This window comes from Arachis hypogaea, chromosome 3 (genome assembly GCF_003086295.3).
Source record: "Arachis hypogaea cultivar Tifrunner chromosome 3, arahy.Tifrunner.gnm2.J5K5, whole genome shotgun sequence".
Classification (NCBI taxonomy): Eukaryota; Viridiplantae; Streptophyta; class Magnoliopsida; order Fabales; family Fabaceae; genus Arachis; species Arachis hypogaea.
Window position 1 is genome coordinate 60,579,737 of NC_092038.1, and position 6,825 is coordinate 60,586,561.

The following is a 6,825-nucleotide window of genomic DNA, read 5'->3' on the forward strand; positions in this document are numbered from 1 at the left end:
TTAGCCGAATTCAAGGAGATACTACAAGAAACAAGAATGGCTAATAAAAATATGAAAGTACAGTTGAAGCAAACAGAACAGTAGTTATCAAAACAAATAATAGAAAAATGCCAAGCAGTTCAATTAAGAAGTGGGAAAACATTAAATACCTCACTTCAAGGTAGCAGGAAGCCAAGAAATGAGCAAACCACCCAAAATCTATTTGAGGACAGTCAAAGCCCAGAGAGGAATAACTCTGGCGCTCAAACGCCAGAAAATGGGTGGAAAGCTGGCGCTGAACGCCCAGACCATGCTCAGGTCTGGCATTCAACGCTAGAAACAAGCAATGAATCGGCGTTGAATGCCCAAAGGAAGCTCAGTTCTGGCATTCAGATGCCAGAAACAGGCAAGGAGCTGGCGTCTAACGCCACTCCAGCTTCCACCCCTGGCATTCAAACGCTAGTGGGAGGTCAGACACATACAAGTGCTGATAACAACCCCTATAAAAAGGCTTCCCAACCCACATCTGTAGGCAATAAACCTGCAACAACTAAGGTTGAGGAATACAAAGCCAAAATGCCTTATCCTCAGAAACTCCGCCAAGCAGAACAGGATAAGCAATTTGTCCGCTTTGTAGACTATCTCAGGACTCTTGAAATAAAGATTCTGTTTGCGGAGGCACTTGAGCAAAAACCCTCTTATGCTAAGTTCATGAAAGAGATCTTAAGTCATAAGAAGGATTGGAGGGAAACTGAAAAAGTTTACCTCACTGAAGAATGCAGTGCAGTCATTCTGAAAAGCTTACCTGAGAAGCTTAAAGATCCCGAAAGCTTTATGATACCATGCACATTAGAGGGTACTTGTACCAAGCAAGCTCTATGTGATCTTGGGGCAAGTATCAACCTAATACCTACATCTATTATCACAAAGCTTGGTTTGACTGAAGAAGTCAAACCAACCCGGATATGTCTCCAACTTGCTGATGGCTCCATTAAATACCCATCAGGCGTGATTGAAGACATGATTGTCAAGGTTGGGCCATTTGCCTTTCCTACTGACTTTGTGGTGCTAGAAATGGAGGAGCACAAGAGTGCAACTCTCATTCTAGGAAGACCTTTCCTAGCAACTGGCCGAACCCTTATTGATGTCCAAAAAGGGGAAGTAACGCTGAGAGGCAATGGGGAGGAGTTTAAGTTGAATGTTGTCAAAGCTATGCAGCATCCAGACACCTCAAATGACTGCATGAGTATTGATATTATTGACTCTCTGGTAAAAGAGGTCAATATGACTGAGAGTCTCTGATGAGCGGATAATTTATACGCTATTTGGCATTGTTTTTAGTATGTTTTCAGTATGTTTTAGTTAGTTTTTATTATATTTTTGTTAGTTTTTAGTTAAAATTCACTTTTCTGGACTTTACTATGAGTTTGTGTGTTTTTCTATGATTTCAGGTATTTTCTGGCTGAAATTGAGGGACCTGAGCAAAAATCTGATTCAGAGGCTGAAAAGAACTGCAGATGCTGTTGGATTCTGACCTCCCTGCACTCGAAGTGGATTTTCTGGAGCTATAGAAGCCCAATTGGCGCGCTCTCAATTGCGTTGGAAAGTCGAAATCCTGGGCTTTCCAGAAATGTATAATAGTCCATACTTTGCCCGAGATTTGATGGCCCAAACAGGCGTTCCAATTCAGCTCAAGAATTCTGGCGTAAAACGTCGGAACTGGCACAAGAATGGGAGTTAAACGCCCAAACTGGCACAAAAGCTGGCATTTAACTCCATGAAAAGTCTCTACACATGAAAGCTTCAATGCTCAGCCCATGCACACACCAAGTGGGCCAGGAAGTGGATTTTTATGTCATTTACTCTTCTTTGTAAACCCTAAGCTACTAGTTCTCTACAAATAGGACCTTTTGCTATTGTATTTTCATCTTGGTTCTTCTGGTTCCCTCTCTGGGGCCGAAGCCAATGATCACCATTTTCACTTATGTATTTTAAACGGTGGCGTTTCTACACACCATAGATTAAGGTGTGGGGCTCTGCTGTACCTCGAGTATTAATGCAATTACTATTGTTCTTCTATTCAATTCAGCTTATTCTTGTTCTAAGATATTCATTTGCACCCAAGAACATGATGAATGTGATGATTATGTGACGCTCATCCTCATTCTCACTTATGAACGCGTGCCTAACAACCACTTCCGTTCTACAAGCAAACAAGGCTTGAATGTTTATCTCTTGGATTCCTTAATCAGAATCTTCGTGGTATAAGCTAGAATTGATGGCGGCATTCAAGAGAATCTGGAAGGTCTAAACCTTGTCTGTGGTATTCTGAGTAGGATTCGAGGATTGAATGACTGTGACGAGCTTCAAACTCCTGAAGGCTGGGCGTTAGTGACAGACGCAAAGGAATCACTGGATTCTATTCCAACCTGATTGAGAACCGCCAGATGATTAGCCGTGCTGTGATAGAGCGCGTTGAACATTTTCACTGAGATGACGGGATTGTAGCCACTGACAATGGTGATGCCCAACATACAGCTTGCCATGGAAAGGAGTAAGAAGGATTGAATGAAGACAGTAGGAAAGCAGAGAGACGGAAGGAACAAAGCATCTCCATACGCTTATCTAAAATTCTCACCAATGAATTACATAAGTACCTCTATCTTTATTTTATGCTTTATTCATAAATCATCCAAAACCATTTGAATCTGCCTGACTGAGATTTACAAGATGACCATAGCTTGCTTCATACCAACAATCTCCGTGGGATCGACCCTTACTCGCGTAAGGTTTATTACTTGGACGACCCAGTGCACTTGCTGGTTAGTTGTGCGAAGTTGTGATAAAGAGTTGAGATTACAATTGTGCGTACCATGTTGATGGCGCCATTGATGATCACAATTTCGTGCACCAGTCTCGAATCAGAGCTAGAGGATATCTTTAAAGATGTTCAGCCTGATCTGGAGGAATCAAAGAGAATGATAGAACCTCTGAAAATCCCTCAGGAAGAGGAAAAACCTCCTAAACCTGAGCTCAAACCATTACCACCATCCCTGAAATATGCATTTCTGGGAGAAGGTGATACCTTCCCTGTAATCATAAGCTCTATATTAGAGCCACAGGAAGAGGAAGCACTAATTTAAGTGCTAAAGATACACAAGACAACTCTTGGGTGGTCCATCAGTGATCTTAAGGGCATTAGCCCAGCCAGATGCATGCACAAGATTTTATTGGAGGGTGACGCTAAGCCAGTAGTTCAACCACAAAGGCGGCTGAATCCAGCCATGAAGGAGGTGGTGCAAAAGGAGGTCACTAAATTACTAGAGGCTGGGATTATTTATCCCATTTCTGATAGCCCCTGGGTAAGCCCTGTCCAAGTCGTCCCTAAGAAAGGCGGCATGACAATTGTCCATAATGAAAAAATGAACTAGTTCCTACAAGAACAGTTACAGGGTGGCATATGTGTATTGATTACAGAAGGCTCAATACAGCTACCAGAAAGGATCATTTTCCTTTACCATTCATAGACCAGATGCTGGAAATACTAGCAGGTCATGAATACTATTGCTTCCTGGATGGATATTCAGTTTATAATCAAATTGCAGTAGATCCCCAGGATCAAGAGAAAACAGCATTCACATGTCCATCTGGAGTATTTGCATACAGAAGGATGCCATTTGGCTTGTGCGATGCACCTGCAACCTTTCAAAGGTGCATGCTCTCAATTTTCTCTGATATGGTGGAAAATTTTCTAGAAGTCTTCATGGATGACTTTTCAGTATTTGGAGACTCATTCAGCTCCTGTCTTGACCATCTAGCACTTGTTCTAAAAAGGTGCCAATAGACTAACCTGGTTTTAAACTGGGAAAAATGTCACTTTATGGTGATTGAAGGAATTGTCCTTGGGCACAAAATCTCGAACAAGGGAATAGAGGTGGATCAAGCTAAGGTAGAGGTAATTGAAAAATTACCAGCACCAGCCAATGTTAAGGCAATCAGAAGCTTTATGGAGCATGCAGGATTCTATAGGAGGTTTATAAAGGATTTTTCAAAAATCGCCAAACCTCTAAGTAATCTGCTAGCTGCTGACACGCCATTTATCTTTGATAAGGAGTGTCTGTAGGTGTTTGAGACTCTGAAAGCTAAGCTGGTCACAGCACCAGTCATCTCTGCACCAGACTGGACATTACCATTTGAATTAATGTGTGATGCCAGTGACCATGCCATTGGTGCAGTGTTGGGACAAAGGCATGACAAGCTTCTACACATCATTTACTATGCCAATCGTGTTTTAAATGACGCACAAAAGAATTACACAACCACAGAAAAAGAGTTGCTTGCAGTGGTTTACGCCATTGACAAGTTTAGATCCTATTTAGTAGGATCAAAAGTGATTGTGTATACTGATCATGCTGCTCTTAAATATCTACTCACAAAGCAGGATTCAAAACCCAGACTCATCAGATGGGTGTTGCTTCTGCAAGAGTTTGATATAGAAATAAGAGACAGAAAAGGGACAGAGAACCAAGTAGCAGATCACCTGTCCCGAATAGAACCAGTAGAAGAGGCGTCCCTCCCTCTTACTGAGATCTCTGAAACCTTTTCGGATGAGCAACTCTTTGCCATCTAGAAAGTGCCATGGTTTGCAGACATTGCAAACTACAAGGCAGTGAGGTTCAGACCCAAAGAGTACAGTAGGCAGCAATCAAAGAAATTGATCACAGATGCAAAGTACTATCTTTGGGATGAACCATATCTCTTCAAGAGATATGCAGACGGAGTAATCCGTAGATGTGTGCCTAAAGAAAAAGCGCAGAAGATCCTATGGCATTGCCATGGATCAAAATATGGAGGACATTTTGGAAGTGAGCGAACAGCCACAAGAGTCCTCCAATGTGGCTTCTACTGGCCAACTCTCTATAAAGATTTCTGAGTGTTTGTACTTAATTGTGACAGTTGCCAAAGATCTGGTAATCTGCCTCACAGTTATGCCATGTCTCAACAAGGGATCTTGGAGATTGAGTTGTTTGATGTATGGGTTATTGACTTCATGGGGCCTTTCCCACCATCATACTCAAACACTTATATTCTGGTGGCAGTGGATTATGGATCCAAATGGGTGGAAGCTGTTGCTACACCCACTAATGACACTAAGACAGTGTTAAAATTCCTTCAGAAACATATCTTCAGCAGATTTGGCACCCCTAGAGTACTAATCAGTGATGGGGGCATTCATTTCTGCAATAAACAGCTTTACTCTGCTTTGGTTCGTTATGGATTTAGCCACAGGGTGGCCACTCCATATCACCCACAGACAAATGGGCAAGCTGAAGTCTCAAATAGAGAACTCAAAAGAATCCTGGAATGGACTGTAATTAACCGTAGAAGGGATTGGGCAAGAAGCTTGGATGATGCTCTGTGGGCATATAGAACAGCATTCTAGACCCCTATAGGGACCTCTCCATACCAGCTTGTGTATGGAAAGGCATGTCACTTGCCAGTGGAATTGGAACATAAGGCCTACTGAGCAACCAGATTCCTGAACCTTGATGCCAAGTTAGCTGGAGAAAAATGATTGCTCCAGTTAAATGAGCTAGAGAAATTTAGACTCAATGCTTTTGAGAATGCAAAAATTTACAAAGAAAAAGCAAAAAGATGGCATGATAAGAAACTGTCGTCCAGAGTCTTTGAGCCAGGGCAGAAAGTTCTGCTATTTAATTCTAGGCTTAGATTATTCCCCGGGAAATTGAAATCCCGGTGGAGAGGTCCATATGTGATTACAAGTGTGTCACCATATGGATAAAGAGTTAAACATTATCTTGAAAAAAGTTCATTGTTAATGGACAAAGAGTTAAACATTATCTTGAAAGCAATTTTGAGCAAGAATGCTCAAAATTGAGACTTGGTTAAAGCTCAGTAATAGTCCAGTTAAAGACAATAAAGAAGCGCTTGCTGGGAGGCAACCCAGCCATTTACAAAGTTTATTTGTTAATTAATTGATTTTTACAGGTATATGTCAAGTATTTTCAAGGTAAAATAGCAATTGCTTGAATTCACAGAGTTACAAGGGAATTTGGAAGCTCACTGGCGTGAAAAAGCTAGTAAGAAATATTTTGGTCGTTGAACGCCCAAAAGAAGCATCCACTGGGCGTTCAACGCTAGTAAGGATAGCCATCTGGGCGTTGAACGCCAGAAAGAAGCATTTTCTGGGCGTTGAACGCCAGAAAGAAGCTCCTTCTGGGCGTTTAACGCCAGAATTACAGCATCATGGGTGTTCAGAAAAACGCCCAGTGACAAAGGACTTCCTGGCGTTCAACGCCAGAAAGAAGCAACAGCTGGGCGTTGAACACCTAGGAGAAGCAGCAATTGGGCGTTAAACACCCAAAACATGCAGCGTTTGGGCGTTTAACGCCAGAATGGTGGGGAGGAGGTAAAATTCGTTTTTCTTCACAAATTTTCTAATTTTTATGTTTCAATTCATGATTTCTTACATAAACATGTTTCAAAATATCATCTTTCAATTCCAAAAATTTTAATCCTAATTTCTAAAAACCCTAATTTCTAAAATCCCTTTTTCAAAAATATCCAATGTATCTTAATCCATAAAAACAAATCTTTTTCCAATCCAATCCAACTCTTTTTTTTAAGTTTTTCAAAACTCAATTATCTTTTAAAATCTTCTTTCAAAATAAAAATTCAAATTTATCTTTTCCAAATATAATTAACATCTTTTTATTTTTAAATTATATCTTTTTCTTATCATATTTATCTTTTATAAATCATATCTTCTATCTTATCTTTTTTTTCTTATTTTTGAAACCCACCCTCCCCCCTTTTTATCCACAT